Genomic DNA, 26,378 nt, shown 5'->3' with positions numbered 1-26,378 from the left:
AAGTGAAAAAAACGACACTAATGTACTGCAATATTTTGTTCCTAGCCAGAGCATTTCCACAGACAAGCTATTATAATCTTCTGTGCAAAACTCTGAGGTTTGACAGCAAGGAAAATTAAAGAAATATTGACCATATGTTCACCATCCCCTGCACAAGCTATAGTCACCTTCTGAGCACACCTCTGAGGTATGATTGTTAGGAACGTATGAGAAATAATAACCACATGATCCAGAGTCCCCATGCAAGCAGTAATGATGTTAAGTATATTTCTGAGCATGGCTCCCTTTAGACTACATGGGCTCATGTCAGAGGCTCAGGATTGGTCCTTTTTACTGTCTGAGTCAAAATTCCCTTATATCTCTACTAGGCTACTAGGGCCCCAGAAGCACTGAGGGTCTTTGTGTTCACTGATGCATTTTAAAAGCACACACACACACACACACACACACACACACACACACACACACACACACACACACACACACACACACACACACACACACACACACACGCATAAAGACACACAAACACTAATGCCACCTTTGACAAACCAGATCTGTTGCAACAAGCACTCATATTTTCACACACACACACACATGCGCACACTGCCCCACTGCCCAGTCAAGTCTATCACAATATGTGTGTGAATACCACACACACACACACACACACACACACACACACACACACACACACACACACACACACACACACACACACACACACACACACACACACACACACACACACACACACACACACACACACACACACACACACACACAGACACACACACACAGACACACACACACAGACACACACACACACACACACACACAGACACACACACACAGACACACACACACACACACGCACACACACACACACACACACACACACACACACACACACACACACACACACACACACACACACACTCTGCATGCTTCTATCTCTCCAGTAGTGCTGAGTTGCATCTAACTCCTATAGGTGACCCTATGAGCAGCTGATGCCATTCACCAAGTTTATGAGGCAAGTATGGAAAGGAGGTAGATTGCCAGGCCTTTCTTCCACATCACAGGCACACTATACCTACATCTACAGGTAATTTAGATTTGCCAGTCTACCTACAGCATGTAACTGGGATGTGGGAAGGAAGTAGAGTACCTGGTGAAAACATATGTTGACACATGGGAGGGTATGCAGACTCTGCACATAAGGCACCCCCTGCCAAAATTTGAACCAGTGAACCTCTTGCTGTGAGATGACAATGCTATTCAGAGCACCACTGTGCAACTCCACACAGTTACCCACAATTTAGAGTTGCTATTCCAGCTACAACATGTCTTTGGGATGTAGGAAGAAACCTGAATACCTAGATAAAACACGCATGAACACAGGCAGAACATGCATACTCTGCATAGAAGACACTCTAGCTGGGAATTGAACCACACAATTTCTTGCTACAGTGTTACTCTCTGCAACAGTATGCTACTCTACAGAGTTACTTAAAGGCAAATTGCAGGAATGCAACTGCATATATGGAACTTTTTGGGGGATATTAGCAAACAGCAGAATATCTGGATAAAACCTACTCAGAGATAGATAGGACATGCAGACTCCACACAGAATCACAGGCAAGAACTCAGCCAAAGAGCCAAGTGTTGTGAAATGGTAGTGCTGCTCACTGCATCACTATGCCAATGATCAGTTTCTTTCACACTCATTTTGACAAGATGGCCAAATATAACCACTTATTGTGAAATCTGACTATGATGTAAAGTGAAGGAAATTATAGATACATCTTTACTCGTAGCTTTATTGTAATATAAGTTAATAGGTATTTACTAGGCTAACGACCACAAGCACCTTTTTAAGCCTAGCCATGCACCCCAAATCTCTGACAAGTTCTGATACACTTCATAAGTGTAAGCATGGGCCTGAGAGATGAACTATTTACAGATTACCTGTTTGCATTAGAGACATAGGTGCCAAACCAGGGATGAATTTCCATTTTCCCATCCAATTGTCCAGGTTGTACATGAATTGGGTTAAGGAGGAACTCTGCTTCACATGGATGGGGAGCCTGTTCCATAGATGGGGTAGTCTCTGGGATACATACCTATCTCTCCAGCAGGTGATATTTATATCATAGGCAAGGTTTAAGTCTTTAGAACGGGTAATTCTGGTGCTGTTTGTTTTGTGGATATGCAGGAGGTCCATCAGAGTGAGGTCTGACAAAGCCCAGTATGCCAGGCATAGATCTCCCCTCAAAAGCCTGTAGGAGACAGAATAAAGGGATAGGGCCTTGAGACAGTCTGCATGGGGTATATTACTTATGCCCTGCATTCTTTTAATGAGGAACCTCTGTGGACATTCTAGCTGGTGGATATGCCTGGTTCGGTACATACCAAAGGGGGCATTGTACTCAATGATAGGTCTGATGAATGCCGAATACAGTGGAACAATTACTTCCTTGGATTAGATGCCATACCTTTCTTTATAAGTTGTGCAACATAGAATGATTTCCACACCACTGAAGACATGTGATGATCAAAGGCTAGATTACTATCTATGTGTGTCCCTAAGTCCCTGATTACTGGGTCAACTCTAAGGGGTGTGTTGTCAATAAGATAGTTACCAGGGATAGATGACTTCCCAAAGGATACTATTATGCATTTCTTATCATTTAGTTTTAGTCCATGGCTCTGACGCCAGTTGTTTGTCTGTGTCAGCCTCTTCTGGAGAACATTTGTGTCAGTGTGAGATTCAATGACCACTCTTAATTTGCAATCATCTGCAAATTTAGCCAGCCAGAGACCACTGACATTGACCTTGACTTCTGAGAAGCACATGCCAAAAAGGAGCGGTCCAAGGACTGATCCCTGAGGGACTCCACTTGTGACTGGCCTTTTTGTAGAGGTGGATTCCCCAATTCTAACTTCCTGGATCCTGTCTGTGAGACAGTTGGCAATCCGGCAGGTGACATATGGGTTTGTACCTAACCTCTTGAGTTTGTCAACAATGCCCGAGAGGGGTATTGTGTCAAATGCCTTGGCCAGGTCAAGGTAGGCAGTGTGAATGATTTTGCCATCATCCATTGCTTTGGTGACCTTCTCAAAGAAGTCCACCAGGTTGAGTAGGCATGATCTGCCCTTGATGAAACCAAACTGGGTTGGGTCCAGTGTCTGGAGGTTTACTATATCTCTGTTGATCATCTCCATGATAATTCTTTCCATGGCTTTACATATAAGACTAGTGAGACTTATGGGTCTGTAGTTTCCAGGGTCTGTAGATGGCCCACCTTTGTGCAGAGGGATGCTGTTGCCTTTCTCCCTTCATGAGGCACAAAGCCTGTTTGGAGGCTACAGTTAAATAGTAATTCCAGAGGCCCTGATAGGTCATGTTTCATGCTATTTAGAAGGCATCCTGGGATATTGTCTGTGCCCATTGATGCAGTGTTCTTGATCTTAGAGAGAGCATTAAGGACCTTTTCCCTGGTGATAGTAGGGGGAGTTATATTTGATGATATTTCCTGAGGGAGGGTTGAGGTGGAGAGAGGAGTAAAGTTGGAGCTGAATTTGTCAACCAGGAGGTTTTCTATATCTTCTGCCTCAGTATAGGTGGCTCCATTTACAATGAGCTCTGCACACAATTGTGTATTGCCTTTGAGGTTGCAGACATAGCTAAAGAATGCTTTGTGGTTGTCCTTGGCCTGGGAGCCCAAACTTTCCTCAAATTTGGCTTTGGTAGACTTTATTTGTCCTCTGAGTTGTTTGTTTAATTTGATGAGAGTGCTTTTATCCTGCTGGGTGCTGCACCTCCTAATATTTGCCATGATTTTCTTCCTCCTGTTATACATCCAATGGATTATGTGATTCCACCAGGGTGGCTTGTTTTTTGAGTTAGTTCTGTACTTCTTCTTGGTGGGTAGAGCTGCCTCTATGCAGCTATTAACATGCTTGTATAGGGTTTCTGTGAACAGTTCTGCATAGGCAGAAGTGTCCTCAGGGTTTATGGGGGCTTGAAAATTTGCCAGGTTCTCACTTAATAGCAGGAGGTTAGCCTTAGAATAGTTCCTGAATATTCCCAGTTTAGCTGGAGGTCCAGGTTTTATTTTTACTTCAAAGGAGACCATTTTGTGGTCTGACCTTACCAGGGAAGGCATTACAGTAGGTGATGTGCAGCAGTCTCCCATATTAGTGAGGACCAGATCCAGTATGGTTGCACCCCTGGTTGATGGAGTTTGTGTTTACAAAATCCAGGAACCTCTGTGCATGTAAGCTTGATGTCATATAGGATTCCAAGTTAATTGTGAGGTAATTAAAGTCACCCATGAATATAGTATTGGGTTGGATGGTTAGTGTTTCTAATAAGTTTAAATACATAGTATTGGTTTGGGACCTATAGTTTGCAAGGAAGTGGTTTTGGATTTTACCTTTGGTGATTTGAACATGGAGCACCTCAAGTGCATTGTCCTCTTTGACCAGCCTTGTAGTATATTTATTTTTGATGTAAATAGAGACACCTCCACCTTTAGTCCCTACCTGTGAAGTAGTTGGTATAAATGTGTGGAAGGCATTATAACCTTGCACTGTTGGTGTGCTCTCCGCAGCTTTAAACCAAGTCTCAGTGATCACACAGACATCAGCATTCTCTAGGGCAAAGAGAGATTCTAAAGAGTGGAGTTTTTTTGTTTAGGCTCCTAGCATTGAGCAGTAATACCTTTAGATTTTCTTGGCTTTGATTTGCTATGTCGGAAGTACTTTCAGTTTGGCATTGCCTAAAAAAGGCACTATGGGAAGACAATGTTTTAGCTAATATTCAAAAGCCTAGAGGGGAGAGGTGCAGACCATCCCTGGTGAAGCAGCATGGTCTGTTGACCATCTCCTTCCATGCTGACAAATATTGTTTCCCCTTAGAATGACACCAGAAACTAAGCCAATTATTAAAGTCAATCATCTTTTGTTGGTATTGTGGCATCATCCTTGGAGAAGGTAAAATACTGCTCAATGCTAGGCTCATACCAGCGTGAGACATATTCAGAGAGCTTCATGATGTGTCTCTTCATATAGTCTAGGGAGGTACATCATTTACTCCCACATGGACTATGACTGAGTCATATTGGTAATTGTGGTTCAATGATCTGAGTGCATGCATAATGTGGCAGATGCTAGCCCCTGATAAGCCGCTGACCGTAACTTTCTCCTTACTCAGTCTGGTGAGAGGGGCATCAGTGTGTCTCACAATGGAGTCTCCAATAACTAGAATGTTGGCTTGTGTAGTGACTTGGCTTATGGGCTTAGAGGTAGAGGCTCCATAAGATGTAGCTCTATGTGTTGATGTGGGTGTTGTTTTGAAAGAGTGCATTTGGGGTTGCTGAGGGTATTTCTTATGTGTACTTTGTCTAGGAGGTCTTTGTGGTTTAGGAAGATTACATATATGTGCCTCAGTATATGTGGGTTTATATGTCTGCTTTGAATTGTGCATGATGGGTGCAGCATGTGTACTACTGACAACCTTAGTGACATTAGGAGTGCTTTTATGTGAGAGCTTTGCCATCAGTGACATTGTGTAAATACATCTCTTACATACCATATCAGTTTGTTTGAGAATTAACTGATTATCAGTAAACATGAGGCAATTTTTGCATTGCCTCAGGATGTCCATATCCACCAAGCCAGTAATGGAGACAGTAAGAAGGTTCATATCCATGGCAACAGACCCTTTTTTATTGATTAGACAGTTGGAGTGAGAATATCAATCACTGTCAGGAGTATCCAGTTTGCAACTATGTGGACAGTGCTTGTCACTGCAAACTAGTTGTCCTGTGTGCAACTAGGTATTGGAGAAATTTCAATTGTGCTTTTACAGGGAAAATGTCACTCAAGGTGTCTGAGTCTGTACAGAGCACTGCCAAACACTTGAGGAGAAACTAATATGTGGACCTTGAAAAATTAAGGATAAAGTATTTAGGAAGATATTCTGAAGTTAGAAACAAATCAAGGAGTACTGAAAAATAAAGAATTAGCTTGTCAAGAATGATGAAAAGAGGGGAGTCGCATGAATGGCTACTGTCTGGCTACTACTAATGTTGTTCTCACCATAGTTTCACTGTGTTGGGATACAATGCTCCTTTGCTTTTTCTCTCACCAGAAGCAAAGTGTTAGCACCAATCCCAAGAACAGAAGCAGGCCACAGGCTGTTGATCCAGTCTTGTCCCAGATGATGCAAGGGTCTGTAGGCTTGTAACCTTTTCCTGGTAGATGCTTAGACTAGCAAACAGACCAATCAGGTACATTAAGCACAGACACTCACTCTCCAACCAGAAACAGTCAGGAATCAATGCACTCTGCGCCTACTCTCACCAGGATCAGAATATACGCATAGATTCCAAGCTGTCACCTATAAAGCAGTTATTAAGCTTTCTGGTGATCAGCAGTCTCCAGGTAATAATGTCACTGTACTCCTTCTCTCTCCAGGAGAAAACAGAGGCACTAATCCCAAGATGACTACTGAGAGGCAGAATGTGGGCTCTCCAAAAACTGGTTGTCTTGCAATAGATGCTTAAAGGTAAGATGAAAAAAACTGGTTTATCCTAAACACTGCAGTGTGCACTAAGCAGTTAGACATGAAAGTCAGTAACTTAAGTTTTAGCTGTCTAAAAAGTTAAGTTTTAGTGGAGAGCCACTATTTTTAAAAGAGCAAGATAGATTGAAAGGGGGTGGGCACGTTTGTATTGCGGTACTATGGATTATAGTAGGATGGCCAATAATTTGAAATAGGTGAAGGAGAGTGATTTCACAAAATAATAATTTTGTGCCTACTCACATCAGCCAGTAAAAGGAGAGAGGAAATGAGATATGTGGTCAAATTAACATAAGGGGCAGGCAATTAGAAAGACAGTGGTGTTTAAGAACACAACAGTAACAGGGTGTGAGAGTGGGAAAATTCTGTCTGACTCAAGACACAGAGCTGTGGTCTCTTTTCAAGTATTAATATGCAGTTAAAAGCAGAATACAAGTAAAACACGGTGTAAAGAAAACAAATCATAGTATACAAAATAGAAAAAGGCAATAAAGTAATACAAAATACAAGAAATAAAAAAGCAAACTAACCTTTCTTTCACAGTAAGCTGTGGCATAATCTTGGTGAGCCTTTCCTCCACATACACACATATATATCAATAAGTGGCAGCAATGATAATTTTAGACTGATTTCAGCAAAATACAAAATATTGTGTGATACTGCTGCCAGATAAGTAACTGTTTAACCATGATCAATAAACAGCAAGATAAGTCACTTTTATCCACAGATTGCCACGCTAACAACAATTATAGCCCAGTGTTGACATTTTACTCCTCAGATTAATGCGGCTCTACTCAAGACCAGGAATCATAACAAAAAAAATGCCAAATTTGAGGCTTTTCTGCAACTTGAATGCATTCATATATGTATAGTTACAGAAACATGGTTTTAGACAAATGAAAGCACTCCCTCTATTCCTTTGTATAATGCCTGTCACATCTCAGACCCCTGGAAAGAGTGGGGGAGTTATTAGTATTTGTCAAGGATATCATCCCCTCATGACAGATTCCTTGGGTCACCACATGTAAACTCCTAGAAGTGCAAATCACCCAAACAAGATTAACTACCACTTCATAGCTAGCCATAGAACACCCTCTATGTCCCCTTCTGAGCACAATAGCTGCCTTATCACATTAGCTGAAATTCCCATTAATCTCAGGACTTTTCTACTGGGAGGCTTCAACTATCCATCAATAAATTGTCTGACCTACACTGCCAAATGGTTGGCATGCCCAGTGTTTCCTTGACATTATAAATGCTAACTCTCTTTCCATCCTAATAGGAGCCCCTGTATCCTGAATCTAGTCTTCACAAACATGGCCACTTCTTGCATAACTCCATATGTATCATGTTTTATTAAATCTGACCATAATGTAGTGACCTTTTCCTTTAAAACCGATGGTAATTCTCCTGTAAATAGTTCTATGTCTATGGACTTGTTAAGAGCAAATCTTCTTTAGTTATTTGATAACTTAAATAAATTCTGCTGTAATCCTCTTCTGAAGGATCCTATTGCTGAAGCTGCTACCTATGCCTCTTGAGTTCTACTCCCACTTAAATAGTTGTATTGATAAGGCAGTCCCATTCCCAACAAATATAATGATAAGCATGAAAACAAACCTCTGTGGTGGAATACACATATAAATAAATTATATAATGAGAGAAAGAAACTGCTTAAGGCTTATATGAGGTTTCATTTTACCTACCCTAAGAGCTCACTTAACTGAACTAACAGAGCTTAAGGGAACCATTAGAAAACTCAAAGCTGAGCATGAACTTAAATATCCACTAAAACCAAAAGATAACTGCAAAATTTTCTTTATGTCAGGAAGTTAAGAACTAACATCTGACAGTGTTCAGAGCTAATCCACAATAATATTATACTTTCTGACCCTGAGGAAATAGCTAATATCCTAGCTAACAAATTTAGTGCAAATTTTATTCCACCCACATTTATAGCAATCCCAGTGTTTCCACAATCTCAGTTGCCCCCTTTAATTACTGTGGAATGAGTTCTCTCAGTCCTTTCAAAAACTAAAAATACTTCATCAATGGGCCCTGACAACATACCAGGTTGCCTGATTATCAGTGCCAGATATGGCTTTTCTGAAAAATTACTGAAACTGTTTAATCTAAGCCTCTCCATTGGTTACATTCATGAAGCCTGGAAAACAGTTATTGTAATGCCATTACATAGGAATGTCCCAACCACCTGGTAACTATAGACTCATTAGTCTCAATAGCCTCATATGTAAAGCTAGGGAGTGCATCATCTCAGACTTCCTTAATGTGGGTATTGGAAATCCCTCAACCCTGGACCCTCATCAATTTGACTTTATCAAAGGAAGGTCCTGCCTCTTTAATCTCAAATTTCTTTGAAAAAGTAAATGAAGCAGTGGATAGTGGTTATGCAGTGCACAGAGCATATCTAGATGTGGCCAAGGCCTTTGATACTATTCTCCATGCAAGCATTACTGACAGGCTTGTAAGTCTGGTCCTTATATTGTGCAATGGATAGCTAACTGGTTGTCTAACAGAACCCATATGGTTACAGTAGCAGGTGCCACTTCTGAAAGCAAAGTAGTTACCAGTGGTGTATCACAGGACTCAGGTTTGGGCCCTCTCCTATTTGGCATACATTTCTCAGACCTTCAGGCAAGCACTTCTGGCCTATCCTATTGTTAACTAAATTTGCACATGACTGTAAATTGGGTGTTGTTATTCAGTCTTCAACTGACTCAAAATTGCTCCAACATGGCTTGACCATATTAACAACTGGTACAAGGACAACTGTCTCAAAATAAATAAATATAAAAATGTAGCATGATTTGTTTTGGTAAACAAAACAGTTTCAGTTACCATATAGGAGATGCACCCCTCCAATCAGACACTCTTGTAAGAGATCTGGTTACTTTTGTTGATAATTCCTTATCATTTGACCATCATGTCTCCACAGTAGTTCAGAAAGACTTCTATCTGTCCCATTTTTATTTCCAAAGGTATCTCCACTAGTTTTAAAGAAATATTGATTTCCTATTACTCATATCTTAACAGACCCAATATTAAATAAAATGCACCTGTTGGCATGAACTTATCTAAACTTATCACACAGTTTGACAGACCTCAGAGTCATCATCATCAACCCCCTTTTTCCCATTTTCTGCTTGGGGTCAGGGTGTTGTGTCAACTGTCGCCATCTCTCTGTATTCAATGTCACTCTCTCCTGCTTTCTTCAATACTCATGCATCTCTCACACAATCCATCCACCATTTTGCTGGATGCTCTCATTTCCTCTTGCCTTCTTCCTGTCTGTCCCAAATCTTCTTCACCAGATTGTGTCTTCTGCTTTTCTGCACAGGTGCTCAAACCACCGTAATATGTTATATTTGACTTTTTCTGCAATTGCAGCTTCTTTGTCTTCTACACTTATGTCTTCATTTTTTTCAGCTGTCCCACAGTGTGCGTCCCACCATCCATCTCAGACACTTCATCTCCATCACCTTTAGCTTCATCATCTGCTCTGCCTTTACTATCCATGTTTCTGTACCATACAGTAGTACTGGTTGCACTATGTTTTGTACGCATTACTTTTCAACTTCTGTGACATTCTTCTGTCATATAATACACCTGATTCTTTCTATGCCAGTTGGCTGCAGCCCCTCTGATTCTGGCTGTGACCTCCTCATTCAGGCATCCCTTCACCACAACCACCCATCCCAGATAGCTGAAGCTGTTAATCTGCTCCACTATTTTCCTATCTATCTCAGTTATCAGCTTCTTCTGATTTTCCCCATTTGCTGCCATTACAACTGTCTTCTCTGTACTCAGTTTCATCCCATGTGCCTTCCGTTTTGCATTCCATTCCCCTATCCTTTGCTGAAGTTCTTGTTCAGAATTTACCTGTAATGCCACATCATCTGCATTCAGCAACCTTATTGATCTGTCCTCGCCAACCCGTTAGCTAATGTAGTCCATCACGAATATGAACAGCAGTGGGCTTAGAGCTGAACCCTGATGCACACCTACTCCCATTGGGAACCCCTCTGTGAAACTGAACACTGTTTATACATGAGTTATTGGGTTCTTGTACATGGCTTGTACTAATTCTACCAATGTTTCTGGGACCCTGAACCACCTCGGGACTGCCCAAATCAACTTTCTTGGGAACCTTGTCATATGCTTTCTCCAAGTCTAGGAGTTCCCAGATGGACTCTTTCCTCATCTCTAACTTCTCAACTATCTGTCTCACTGCAAACATCAGGTCAGTTCTGCATCCTGATCTGATTTCCAAATGCTCATCTCCCATCTTACTTTCTACTACTCTGTGTCACCCTCTCCAGAATTTTCATGAAATGTGACATGAGTTTGATGCCTCTGTACTGCCCACAGTTGTGAATATCCCCTTTGTTCAGGAACACTGGCTCTAGTATGTTTATTCTCCAGTCATGTGGGATATGCCTTTCTATCCACACCACTATGAGTACCCTCAGGAGACATTTCTCTCCTATCATATCTGCTACTTTCCCCTGACTTCATTTCCCTTAGTGCTGCTCTTAGTTCTTCTATGGTGGGCTCCTCCTCTTGTCTCACTGTAGGCTATATCTGGGGTAATACAGCTTCTGTGGTGTTTTCTTCATTCAGAAGCTGCTGGAAGTTCTCATTCCATCTGCCTTTGATGTCCTGTGGACTCGTGAGCAGGTTGTTGCTGGTATCCCTTATGAAGGGTGCCTTGCTATCTTCTTTATCTTTCTGCCTTTGCCTTGCAACCTGATATAGTTTCTTTGTGCCACCTACTGACTTACTTTCCAGAAGTTGATAGAGTGCCTCTGATGCCGTCTTCTTTGCTTTTGGATGTTCTTTCTTAACCTCTTTGGTAGGCAAACAGAATTCCTTCCTAACCTGGTCCAGCTTTCCTATCTCTAACTTTTTTCCTGCACTCCTTCTTCCTTTTGATGACTTCCTGGACTTCAGAATTCCAACACCAGCTTTTCTTACGTACCTTTTTTCCATACCTGGCTCAGCCACATATCTGTTCTATAGTCCTCAGACACGCTGTTTTGAGGCACGGCCATTCTTCTTCAGCTCCACCTATTTTTTTCCTTTTTTTGAGTGCTAGAGCCCTGAGTAATTCCTTGAACTGTTGTATTATCTGTGGTCTTCGTCCTGGTCTCTGTTGATCTTAGAGGCTTCTCTGACCACTGCTTGCTGCTGATAGTGGAAAACTGTGGTTTATGCTGTGGGCTGACTGTTTCACTGGAGATGACTTTACAATTGCTGATTCTGCCCCAATCCCCTTTCCTTACTAAGAGGAAGTCTACCTGAGCTGCATGTTGGCCACTCTTGTATGTGATCTTATGACTCTGTTTCTTTCTGAACCACATGTTGGCTACTATCAAGCCATTTGGCAGGAAGAAGTCTAGAATGGCCTCTCCTTCTTTATTCCTATCACCTCACCCATGTGGACCAAGGCAGTCCTCATATCCTGTTCTGTCTGCCCAGATATGTGCATTCAAGTCACCCATTATTAACACAAATTCATGTTGTCCTGCTTTGTCTAGAAGGTCCTGCAGCTGCTGTCTGAATGCACTTTTTTCCTCACTATCACAACCTTTCTGCGAGGCATAGGCTGAGATTATGAATGCTGCCCTATCACTTACACTTATCAAGGGTATCAGAACTTGTCAGAGATTTGGGATGCATGGCTAGGCTTAAAAAGCCTCTTGTGGTTGTTAGCCTAGTAAACACCTATGAACATATGAACTAGGCTGGAGTCTGTTCTGATGACATCCCTCACTGTCTTCTGAAGCCTGTCCCTCACACCAATTCCTGCACCATTTCTAGGCTGCCCCCTCTCCTTAGTAATAGACTCTGGATCCTAAGTGAAGTGGCTTTGTTGCACTGCCCATCCATTTGTCTGCTGAATACATAGGATGTCCTTACCATCACGTCATCTACTGCTAAGCTCCATCCTGTCAGTGAACCTACGCTGAGTGTAGCAATTCTTAGTTCATGTTGGACAGGTTGATTGTTTTTGTGTTCAGCTTTTGCTCAACAGAGCTATCGAAGGTAACCCAAGCTGGGCAACTGGACATTGGCCGGCCAGTAGCTTATTGACCCAGGGCTGCTGTGCTTTATGACAGACACACACTGGCCAATACAGATACATGCACTACTCCCACCATTAGCATGGGTCCCTGGCATAGGTAGGAGTAGGCACAGTCCTCAACCTGCTTATCACCAGCAAATATCCATGACCATTTGATGACATTAGTCAATGAGACTGAATCGCCTAGAGCCATATTTTATACCATTGAGTGGCTAGCCCTGTCATGGTGCACAGTCTGTGATCCATGTTCTCCTATCTTGAGGATATCACACACCACAGTAGATTTCCAAAGTGGTTGGTCTATACAATTCTTCCCCTTATAAGGCACAATGTAGAGTCTGTGCTGCTGCCCACAATGAAGAAACCAATACAGATGCATCATAACTAAAATGATCAAGGGCCTCACAAATCTTAGTTATCTCCTCCGTGGAGATCTATATCTAGTTTTGTGCCATGAAAGATCCAACCTTATTTGATCTTCTATTCCTTTTCAGAACTAATGGTATATCAAATACTCAGTTAAAGAAACTAAACCTTCATCAGCGGATAAATAATACATGTTGGCATAATACATTCATATCCCAATGTATCCCTCTTCTCTGGAACAAACTTTCACTACATGTCATGCAGAGTAGGACCCTTACCACCTTCAAGGAAAACCTAGATAATTGGATGGGCAGCCTCATATTCTCTCCTGTTCTATCTTGTCTTGCCCTCCTTCAGGCTAGATGGGAATTTTGAATAGGGTCTTTGACTAGGCTTCAAATGGTCTGCAGACAGACTGCCTAGTACTTACCTATGAACCTAGACATTTGATTGTAAGAAAGAATAAACAAAATGGCCACAATAATATTTTTTCAAGTCTGTTTTATCATTTCACATAAACATGCAGAAGTCAGCCACAGCAGAGTATTCACTTGCTTCACATGAATATACCTTGATATTGCTAAGCCAGAATAATGACTGGTCAGTTTAAGTAAAGGACAGTAGTGATGCCTCCCAGTACACAGCAAGTATGGTCACTTTATTGACTGCATACACCTCATAAGTCTGACTGTACTACAAAAAATGACCATAGTAATTTTTTTTACATTTTTTATATATCATATTACACAAACTCAAAGGGTCAGATTCCAAAACATTTGCCCTCAGTGTAAGTCTATCCTGATTCTGAAAGGCTTGCTCTCAGTGTAAGTGGTGTAAGGGATATCTATAATCAGGATTACACTTGGAAACAGATTCCAAAAGATTTGCTCTCAGTGTAAGTGGTCACTTACACTGAGAGCAAGTCTTTTGGAATCGGGTCTACAATAGCCAGATACAATATAAATATTCCCAACATAATTCTCAATCTCTTAGAGTGAGACTCAGGAACATTTCTGAAAATAATGGAGGGGAGGGAGGCCTGAGGTCAGAGACAGATTGTAAATACTGTTCCTTTATACTTAGAACATTGCTAGAATAACATGCTTTGCATTACTGTGTGTTTTCTGAAAGATACAATGTCTGAAACTCAACATTATTTAGTCACTGTAATTTGTAATGATTTGCTAGATAATCATAAACAGAACAGATAAAAAAATGAGGGAAAATCAGGGACATTCTGCACAGCCAGACACAGTTTCCAATATACTTCACGCAAATACAAGTGTCCCCAGCCATCCACTCTTTATAACATCTGCTTGCCTACCAAGATAAAAGGATAAAAAAAAAACTCAGATGTTTCTAAGCAGACTATCATGACTTCCAGTTCCCATAATATGTAGTTGCCTGCCAGGATTAAATAAAAACATTTAACTACTAACCTGCATAGCACTAAGCCATTTTTTGAGTAATCTGCACCCTGACGTCAGCATTATCTTCTCCTACTGCTGTTTGAGTTTTCATCTTGACCATTCCGTTCACACCAACATTCAAAATTTCTAGTCTTTTGGCTCATTCACATACACAATCTACATAATGAATCAAATTTTGAGGTGTAGGTTATAGGTAGGACCAAGAAGAAAAACTGGAAAGTACAACATTTTCCTTATAGGGTGTGCCATGGCTGATTTTAGAGGGGAGCAGCTGTTGTGGCAACAGCATGTTTCCTCATAGGTTAAAAAAAGATAAATAAATAAATAAACATATGAGAAAATTGTTCTATCTGACTTACACCCTAGGTGGCCGCCTAGTTCACCTATGCATTAGGCCAGCCATGGGTATACAAGGTAAATGAGAAAAACTGACAGGATTTCAGTAGAAAAGGACAGAGCAAATAGTACAAAAGGTGATGTGGATCAAAGAAACAATTTAACTTAGTTATGAGGAAATATATTATTTTATAAATATACGTGGATAGTTGGACTCACTTACCTGAATGACTAGTAGACTCTATAACAGCTGAGTCATTTAAGTTTGCGAGACATATGTGCAAACATGAACTTAAGGATAGAGAGACAGCCAGCCCTGGGATGCTGAGAAATTTTGTCAGTCTAGATAATCAAATGGTCTTCTTAGAAATTGGAGCTATGATAAGCCAGATGTATGGGTATGTACAATATTTCTTAGAACTTTCTGTGACAAAATCGGGTATCATAAGGCATAGATCTATGATTCAGCTTTTTGTTTAAGAAGCCCTTATGCTTGGAGTTTCTTCATCTTCTATTAAAGTTAACAAATTAAACACTTGTTTTCTGATTAGCATCCATTGCCATATGACCATGATGTGAAGAATGGAAAATTCCCCTAAAAGAAAGGAATCCATGCTGGCACACATATAGAAAGCACATCAGCAGTGATTAACAAAGGGAAATGATCATTGGCATTTTGATCCTTGGTGACCTGTGACTTGGGCTGTTGATGCTCATGGAATGTGAACTCAGTGTCCTATAAATATACCCCAGAAGCATGATAACCCCACCCCATTTTCCCATGTTTTTATACACTACTTTAGATCTGTTTGAATGCCAAAGAAATTAAGTAATTATTTTGTACTATTCACTTTCTTCTCTTGGTGGAAAAGCTGTTTTTAGTATTATATATGGTATTTTGGGTAACATTAATTTTTATTAAATATGATATATATTCAAGTGTAAAATAATTCAATTTGGTAATTATTGCTTTGTGTTACTTTTCACATTATTCATGTATGGTTTCTATATCATGTTAAAAGCATTCTCTCTCTCTCTCTCTCGCTTTCTCTCTCTCTCTCAGATTTACCTTGACTGAGAACATTTTCATTTGAAAAAGACAAAAAACAACCAGAGACACTGATGTAGATATCCACGTTTTACTGATGATTCTGGTACCTCGGCTTACACAAGCCTTCCAAGGAATAAATTCATCATCTGGGATACCATATTAAATAAGACTCTCAATTATCCAATTAACATATTATATAATTATATAATTATATAATTAAATTCATTCTATTCATAGGGACCAGGGAGCCGAGGGAAGTAGTGGAAGATATATTTTTTGTTAATAAATATTCTGACTTCTCTTTGGTTATCCAGGAGTTGGTTACTCGTTTTTGGCCCATTGTTAACCAGGACAGTGAAGTGGGACATCTCTTTCCCTGATAAGGTTACTTTCTCCTTTAGCAGATTTTGTAATTTAAAAGAGATTTTGAATAGCAAGGCATATGAGCATACGGGTCTATGCAAGGGTACTTTTCCTTGCGGTAAATGTAAGGTATGCAGCAAGGTAAAAAAATCTAAATGGAGCAAGTATTAATGGTCGAATTCATAGGTCCTGTGGTCATTTTAGTTGTAATACTTCTGGGGTTGTATATATCTTGGGATGTGATTGTGAACCATCCTTGTGATATATTGGCCAGACCAAAAGACCAGTTAAAAGTAGAATAATGGAACATATGGGGGACTTGGGGTTGGGAGGGTGGCCTAATGGTTAAGGTGTCTGCCTTACAAACACAAGGTGCTATGTTTGAGTCTCACAAGGGATAATTGGCTAGGCTTAAAATGGCTCACAAGGGCAGTTAGCTTAGTACTAATCTATGAACCTATAAGAAATGCTAGAATGGAGAGCCCAATAGCCCTAAATTTTCACCAAGTGTACAAGGGGTTTACGGATAGTTTAGTTTTTAGTGTATTAGCGAAAGGGTTTGAGAAACAGGGTTTTGATTTGTTAAGGGCCTTGTTAAGAATGGAGACCAGATATATCATCAATTTTAATACCCTGTGGCCTAATGGTTTGAAAATGGAGTTTGATTTGAATGTATGATCGTGTCTCAGAAGACTGTGTTTTTGGTTATATTATTATGTCAGTATATGCATTTACACTGATTTTTCATAAATGTTTGTATGTTTTGAGCAGAGAAACTGGTTTCACAAAATATTTGCATTTTTGTATGAAAAGCTTGTGTAATGCATTAAGATTTTGCATTTCTAAGATTTTTTGAAGACATTTTGTATCAAGTGATGGATAAATTGAGAAGATTTTTCTTTTGTTCAATTCTTGAAGTGAAAAGAATGAATTTAATTATATAATTATATAATATGTTAATTGGATAATTGAGAGTCTTATTTAATATGGTATCCCAGATGATGAATTTATTCCTTGGAAGGCTTGTGTAAGCCGAGGTACCAGAATTATCAGTAAAACGTGGATATCTACATCAGTGTCTCCGGTTGTTTTTTTGTCTTTTTTTGTCTTTTTCAGCTTGTTTTTGGATTGTTTTGAACATTTTCATTTGGAAAACTTAAATTGCTGTCATTGTTATCACTGGCTGGTGGGTTTCAGTGTAACCATTTTTGGCTATTGTTTGCTTTCTGTCACTGTTAGTCAAGTTCTCGGTTTCCCTTTTAGAGGTGTGTCTTCTTTTCCTCGCCTGTAAGCCAGAAGCAGGCAAGAAAATCCCTTCCTGCCTCTGCTCTGACATTTCATTAAATGTCTTCCCAACTTTGGATCAGAGTCCCTGTAGTATCAGGCAGAACAATGTGTAAAGCACTAGCCAAACTTGAAACAACCTTGCCAATATGTCACTGGGACAAGAGGACTACAACAGTGACTTCATGTATGGTGCCGTATCTGTAAAAAATGAGTCCACCAAGCTCCACACAGCAGTACCCTAAGTAGTGTATTATTCCTCCGTTCAATTAAACTTAGTCAATTGATCATGAATCATTTGTAGACAGAGGGCAAATGGAGTGGAAAAATAAGAAAGGAAGGCAACAGGAGATGGAGAAAAAGGCAGAAATAGTGACAATGGAGTGTGGGATGATGTGTCAGTGGAGCCAATCGCATTAGAAACCATAGGGCAGTAGCTGAAAGAAATAAGGCAAACATTAGCAGATAATATTAAAACACATGAAGTGAGACTGGAGGAGGTAAGTGATGGCCTCATTGAACATACTGCAGTTCTACAAGATGTGGTGGTTCAAGGCAAGGGCTGAGTCAGCAGACACTAGACTGGATTGCCTTAAAGCCAAAGTGATAGATGTGGAGGATAGAGCACAATAAAAAAACATTAAGTTGATGGCCATAGCAGAAATATATGAAGATACAGACTTTAACAAAGTAATGAAAGCTCATCTGGCAAAATGGACTGGAATCCCTCAAACAGAGGTCTTAACTGAAAGGGGAATATAGGACCATGTGACAGTTAGGAGTGCTGGATATAATACAGTATTTGAAGGCTTGTTTAATATTAAATATAGTAAGAATGGTAAACAATAACTGTGAGGCTGAGTGTAAGAGAATGACAATTAGGAAGGAAAAGAACCTACTGGAAGGAAATGATATCACAGAGGCACTCTTAGAGACATCAGTGGAGGATACAAGGATGCAATGGGTGAGGTAAATGAGGTTGGATTTAGAAAGATATGGAAAGAAGTGGAAGAGACAATTGGTGGGTAAGAATAATACTGACAGGAAGGATGACGGAGTAAGTGCAGATGAACACAATCACATGGAGATGGATTAGGAGACAGGATGAAAAAAGGTTCTAGGATCAAATGCATATAGGAGGAAAACTTAAAGTATGGAAGGACATACAAGAAGAATTTTGTTTGGAGAAGAGATTAGAGTGTGAATATAGAGAATTGGAATACAAGTGGCAGCAGATTAATGATAGGTGTGGGGGCCAGTAATAGTACCACAATCGATATTAGAATTAAAGGATAGGAGGAGAGAAGGAAAGAAGATGGCAGGGTTAATACAGGCTGGGAGAACCTAGATAAAGGAGGGGAGACAGGAAAACAATGAAGGGTAGAAGGAGAAGTGGGAAAGGGAATTGCAGACTCCAGTGGACATGACAGAGTGGAATGAGTTTCTGCAGCTGCCTATATATATATATATATATTATGAAAGCCCAAAAGTTTAGGATTTTTGCTTGGAAATGTCTGCATAAATATTTGTATTACCCAGCAAGATTAGCTAAGATGCTTCCAAATATAGAGGGGGTTTATTGAAGAAGTGGGGAGGAAGGGGTACGTGCACACTTATTTTTGGGGAATGTGAAGAACTTCCAAAGTTCAAAAAAATAGAATGAGGTAATAAAAGGAAGAGGGTTGGAATGAATAACACTACCAAACAAATCAATGCTGTTGTGATATCAGTTGAAAGGTACCAGAAGTTAAGAAGGGGATTGTGGGATTACTGATGGCTATAGCAAGTGGAAGAAGAAAGAAGTGCCAAGGGGGAAGATATAGAAAAGATCATTTTAAAACTGGAAAGAAGGAGAGGGAAAGAGTAACTGAAAATGGTATGTGAAAGCATAGAGAAAGGGCTGGGTGGATAGTGAACGAGGGAGAAAATGTATGTATGACTTAAACTGGAAGTATGTCCATTAGTAGGGGAATAATGTGAAAGGTGAAAATAAACTGATCACTTGTCCTAAGAAGAGGACTACAACAGCTTGAACCTTCTGGAATAATAAAGTATCATAAAGTGACTTTCTTAAAAAAAAATCAAGCCACTGTAAACATGCATGGTGTAGTCCTTGCCATAGTACTCAACTCAACTTGTATTATTTGGGCACCTCTCTGTTCCATTTCAACCATAAGTAGGTGCACCAAACCAAGCACGTTTTTCCAAACTCCTTTGGATTCTGGTAGGAATATATAAGGATGCATAGTACCCAACAAGTCCAGTATTTCATTCTTTGTTAGCAGTGGGTCTACCTGCAATAGAAATGCCAAAGTTTCTAGTGCAATATGAATACATTTGGTAGTGCATCTGCCTATTTTTCCTTTATATCAAATTCATGTACCATCTTGGAAAAAAGGGAATTCCTCAGCTCCCCATAAAAGGAGAGAAAAAAGATGGTTTTACTATCTCTTAGACTCCAAACCTACCCTTCTGCTTTGATGGGCACAAATGTTTTTCAAACCATTATTCTTCCATCCATATAGGTTTTTCTCAATTCCGGTCTATTGTTTTAAATTACCCAAGCCTGAATTATGTATTCCAGTCACAGAAAGAAAGATTTCCTCCTTATAAAAAAACTTGAGGAATGTCTGATATGCACTACTAGAACTGACTTTTCATATCTATTGATTAGGGCAAATGACTGGCAGTTTACCCTTCAAGTGCTAGAGCAATACATTTTTTTCCCCCAAAACCTGTTCTCTAGTTCATATGTATTGATTTGTGCTGATGGCTGGTATTTTGCATTTCAAGTTTTCCTGTGTCTGTTTAACGACAAAGTGGTATGACCAGAAGGAATCTGACTGGGAAAGGTTCTGACTTTCCATAACACACTTTGAAACCAGGCTCTGCTCCATAGTCAGTCAAAAAAAGGATTTCCATGGTCTTCAGTATGAACATCAAATCATCTACACGTAACAGAACATTCTTATTCAGCCCATTCTGTTGGTGAATTCTGACCATTTTCTTATCATCCATTAGTTTCTTTGTTAAAAACTCTGGGAACAAAACAAATGACAAAGGCAAAAAATGATAATATCATTATGTGGTTTCCTTCTGTAATTCCATACAGATAATATGCCATCTACTTAACACTGGCACAAGCACTAATCACTGAATCTTACCTGTCAGTTTTTATCCAGTCCTCTACTGATCATTTCATCTTTTTCCTCTGTTGGCCAATTTTTCCTCCAGGGCACAACCCTATCTTACATTCATTCCCTGGGGGTGAAGGTTGAATTAACCAGGGTCAATGCTACAATCCATGAGGAGGAACAGGGTTTTTGCTGTAAGGCCCTATCTTTCTCCCATTGATGTATTTAATGAGCACCATTAATGTCCCTCACATGAGGTCACAGCATACCTCTCAACCTCTTAGCCCAAGAAATCTGGACAAAGCCTGATATAATGGGGGACAAAGGCCCAAAAATAGGGACAGATTTTAAATATTGCACTTATAAACTTAGAAAGTTGCTAGAATAACATGGCATGTTTTAGCATGCATTTTCTCAAGAATATGAAGTCTGAAACTCAAATGTGTGACATTGTTTACTAATTTCATTCCTCAGATCATCCCTGTCATTTGCCAGAAAACTAAACTAATTTTATGAGGAACAGACAGAAAATTTGAGGCGAAAGTCTGGACATTCTGTGAAAATCTGGACAGCTAGGAGATATGGGTCACAAGCATGTGACCACAGATGCTATCCTTCTGTCTGAGCTGTACACTGCTGTGCAATGTGGTATTACTAGGTTCATGCTGTGGGTGATACATCCACAATCCTGCAAGTGTCACCAATCCAGCAGTACAGAGCTATTCTCTTCCCCCATGATCAGTGAGACAGCACAAGCCCCTCACCCCCATCTTTTCCTGCCTGGCTCATCCAGTACCTATGCCAGGAATCAAATATGAGATGTGTAAGGGCTTTATCTCTCTGCACATGAGGCAGGTGAATCTTCCCTATCTTCTTATCACCTAGCACAAACAGTTGAAGGGTAATCCATAAAAAAAAGCCATACTGATTTATCCAGTACTTTTTCTACATCTATACTTAAGTGCTAGCTGAGTTGTATCAGAATTTATCTAAATTTATATTATTTCAAATAATCATTTTGTCTGGGTGGCAGAGTTTTTCCCTCAAGAAAACTAACCATATTCAGCAATAACCTATAAGGTCTCTCTTTCAATATCTTTCAGGAGGTCTGTCGTCATTATCTGACAGCAAAATAAAACCATTAATTTATCCCTCAGATATGTTTGGTAAGTGCATCAGTGAATGACATGTAAAGGATCTAATTAAAATGACCAAAATGAAGTCTGATTCGCAGCATGACTTTAGATTCAGTCATGGAAATGAAACTATTGTACCTCCTATTACTGAATATTTATACAATTGACTTAATCTAGGTCATTTTATTGGTTCATTATTCCTTGGTCTGTCAATGGCATTTGATACCTTTGGCCAACATATTCCTCCTCCTTTTACCATAGTTTGCTAACAGTTGCTTGTTCTACAGCTTCATTAAGGGGTTTTCAGCTACCTGAAGGAAGAGTCCAAACTGTCTGATGAGGAGATGTTATCTCAGCCATCTGCCAGTTCTTCAACGTGTTTTGCAGGGCATTATGTCTGGTCTCCTATGTATGTTGGGCATTGACATGTTGCTAGATCACTCGTGAATGCAGGTGACTATTGTAAACTGCCTCCAGCATTTCTGGAGTTACATCAGAACTATAAGTTGGTTTTGCTATAGTACAGAATTGGCAGTTTCAGGGCTATTTCTACATACTTAAAAACAAAATCAGTGTTTTTCACACCTAACAGTTTTAGTGCAAACATCCATGGGCATTTTTGCATCATGTTTTTAGATAATGCTTCCAGTGAGACCATAAAACCGCCAAAATCACAAGGCTTAAGTACTGATAATAAACTGTGATTTCACCATCCTATTAAAATAGTCACATCTCATAAAAATCAAGAATCAGAATGCTCCAGGGGATAAAAATATTTGACTGACTTTGCTTATTTATCTGTAGTACGAACATTATTTCTCCCCAGTCTAATACATGCTTCCAACATGCATATAAACCTGCATACCTCATTATCCAAAAACTGGAACTAGTATATAGTAAGACAGTATCATTTTCTCTATACCACACTGTTAAATTTACCATCATATTGGTCACCAGGAATTGAAATGGGTTGAACTAAAACAGTACTAGGTAATAACACAATTCAAACCTGCTCATAACATTATTTATCCCCCCACAAAAAAAGCATTGGGCCAGAGTCAGTAAAGCCTACACTAAGTGTACAATAAGTGTACACGATATGTATTCAAGAACATCCTTACCACATTTTTGTGCTTTCTAATCACTCAAAAAGATTACACTAAGTGTACATGTAGTCTACACTTTGTGGTAACCTTTAAGAAATCCTGTCAATATTTAAAGCTGCAAGAAAATCAATAGGAAAACTAAAATTAGGAGGAAGAAGGTGTGTGTTATGACTGTGTTGTCTGTTCACTCAGAACAGTGTACACTTAGTGTACACTTAGTGTAGACATTATTGAATCCCGGGGATTATTTATTTCCCAATACATAGTATCATAGGAAGTTAATACACTATTGGCATTGAGGCCCTCACAAGCCTAGCCAAGAATTTAGCCCATGTTCCAACAAGTCAGCACCATATGCCACTTTCCAGAAGGGACACAGGTGAAATCCCAGGGGTGTATTTTCTGTTCCCCATCCAGTTATCCAGGTTGCACTTAAAAAGGTTTAATGAGGTACTCTGCTTTACATGGAGAGGGAGTCTATTCCACAAAAGGGGGAGTCTCTAGGGCACAAATCACTCCCACCAATAAGTCCTATTGATGTCACAGACCAGGTTGAGGTCGCGCATGTGGGTTACTCGAGTAGAACTTGACTTGTGGATATGCAGCAGTCCCATCAGGGTGGGGTCTGAGATTGCTTTGTATGCCAGACAGAGGACACCTTTGAGGAGTTTGTAGGTGACTGAGTAGAGGGACAGGGCATTTAGCCTATCTGTGTAAGGTAGATATATGAGGCCCTGGATTCTCTGGGCGAGAAACCTCTGTGGTCTCTCCAGCTGCTGCATGTGCTTTGTGAGGTACATGCCAAAAGGGGCATTGTACTCAATAATGGGTCTTATAAGGGAAGAATACAGGGATGGTATGACCACCTTGTCCCTGGATGAGATACTCTTACTAATGAGGTGAGCCATGTAGAAAGCTTTTCATACAACGGAGGCAATATGGTAGTCAAATGTCAGTTTGCTATCAACGTGGGTGCCCAAGTCACTCACGACTGATTGCATGCTTAGTTCCATATTATCAATGTGATAATTTGTAGGAACATCACTTTCTCCAAAAGGGATGATGATGCATTTTTTGGCATTCAGTTTGAGGCCATGTTTCTGGCACCAGTCATTTGTTTGGGTGAGACCCTCTTGGAGGATGTTCACATCACTAGGGGAATTGATGACAGCACCCAGCTTGCAGTCATCTGCAAACTTGGTCAGACATAGCCCACTAGATTTGGCCTGCACCTCAGAGAAGTATATCCCAAACAGCAGAGGCCCCAAGACCGATCCCTGGGGTGCACCTCTTGTTACGGGTCTACTACTTGAGGTGGCTTCCCCTATTTTGAAAAGGTGGGTTCTATCAGTGAACCAGTTTGCTACCCATCTGATAACATATGGATTGATGCTTAGTTGAGAAAGTGTATCTATTACACCTGAGTGGGAAATAATATTGAAGGCTTTGGCCAGGTCAAGGTAGGCGGTGTGCACCATCTTCCCCTCATCTATGGCCTTGGTGACCGTCTCAAAGAAGTCGACCAAATTTAACAGGCATGACATCCCCTTGTCTGGAGGTTGCCAATGTCTTTGTTAATGAGGTCCATGATAATCCGCTCCATGGCCTTGCAGATCAGGCTACTTAGGCTGATGGGTCTATAATTTCCTGGATCGATGGATGCTCCACCTTTGTGCAAAGGGATGACAGTAGCTGTCCTCCACTTGGTGGGACAAAGCTGGTACTCAGGCTTTGGTTAAATAGGGTGCCTAATGGTGCTGCAAGTTCCCGCCTAAGTTCATGTAGGATGCAGCCTGGGATGTTATCGGGTCCCATGGAGGCTGTATTTTTTGCCTTTGAGGGGACAGTGATGACTTGCTCCCTACTGATAAGGGAAGGGTGGCAGGTACTGGCGATGTCCTGTTTTACTGATGGGGGGGCAGAGAAGTGAAGTTTTCACTGAACCTCTTTGCCAGCAGGTTGGCTATATCTACAGCATTTGTGTATGTGGTGTCCTTGACCACCATTTCTGAGCAGATAGTCTTTAGTAGATGTGGCCAGTTTGGACTCAAATTTTTCTTTGGAGGATTTCACTAGTGCTCTTATTTGCTTGTTCAGGCTAAGGAGAGATTGCTTCCAATTAGGCACCTGCTCCTTCTTGGTCCTGGACAGCAATTTTTTCCTTTTGTTATAGAGTTTATTTATTGTAGATGTCCACCAGACAGGTTTACTCTTTCTTGAGGAGGATAAGTTCATCCTGTCTGGTATTCCATGCAGCTATATAAATGCTCATATAGTACTTTGGTGTAGGTATGGACATATGTACCATTTCCTATGGAGGGGGGGGGCTATGAAGCTGCTTATACCTTCCCTCAGGAGGTTGTAATCAGCTTTGGAGAAATGTTTTTGCTTGACCCTACCTGGGGAGGGGGTCAGGGGAGATGGTGACTTTGAAAGTGACTGGTTTGTGGTTGGATCTTACCAGGGATGATGACACTGTAGGGATGCTGTAGTGGTTAATCATGTTGGTCAATACCAAGTCCAAGATATTTTCACCTCTTGTGGGGGTGTCAACCAACTGGTCCAAGGCATTTGCATTGACAAAATCAAGGAATCTCTGGGAATTTGTGTTTTGGCATGAGTATTTCCTCCAAGCTATGGTTGGATAGTTAAAGTCACCCAGGATTAGGGTAAAGGGTTAAATCTTGATAGATTCGAAGAGGTCCAGATAGGTGGAGTGGGCATCTTGACTCAGAGTTGGAGACCTATAGCTAGCTTTGATTTGAATAGGAGTCTTGTCAATTGTTAACTGTATCTGGAGTGGTTCCTGTGCATCATACTGTTTGACCAGCCTAGAGGTGTGTATGTCTTTTATATATATATTGCAACTCCACCTCCTTTTGTATTGCTGACTACAGTTTTGGGTCTGAATGAATGATAGAATGAGTAACCTGGTATGGCTGAGGTGCTCAGAACAGCTTTGAACCAGGTTTCTGTCACTGCAGAAATGTCAGCTTCTTCCAGGTTTAAGAATGCTTGCAATTTTAGACTCCTAGCATTTAGCAGCACGACCTTTAATTTACGTTTTGATGAAATTTTCATGTTGGTAGTTTTGATCTCATGGCATTGCCTAAAAAGGCACTATGGGGGAGGCAAGAGCCTTTACCAGGAGCCTGAAGCACAAGGGAGACAGATGCAGGCCATCTCTGGCAAAGCATCATGGTTTGTCAATCATCTCATCCCAGGCTGTCAGGTACTGGATCTTCTTGGAATGACACCAGAAACTAAGACGATTGTTAAAGTCAATCATTTTCTGTTTCTATTGAGGCATCATTCTGGGTGATGGCAGAATGATGTTTAAGGCTAGGAACATACCTGCCTGGGACACATACTCAGCAAGCTCGATCACGTCTCTCTTCATATAGTCCAGGGAGGTACGTCTCAAGTCATTCACTCCAACATGGACTATGACAGAGTCATAACAGTAGTTGTTGAGAG

This window comes from Protopterus annectens, chromosome 3.part0 (assembly GCF_019279795.1).
Source record: "Protopterus annectens isolate FY-2018-M chromosome 3.part0, PAN1.0, whole genome shotgun sequence".
NCBI classification, from domain to species: Eukaryota; Metazoa; Chordata; order Ceratodontiformes; family Protopteridae; genus Protopterus; species Protopterus annectens.
The sequence above is the reverse complement of the archived record's forward strand: the minus strand, read 5'-3'. Positions refer to the sequence as shown.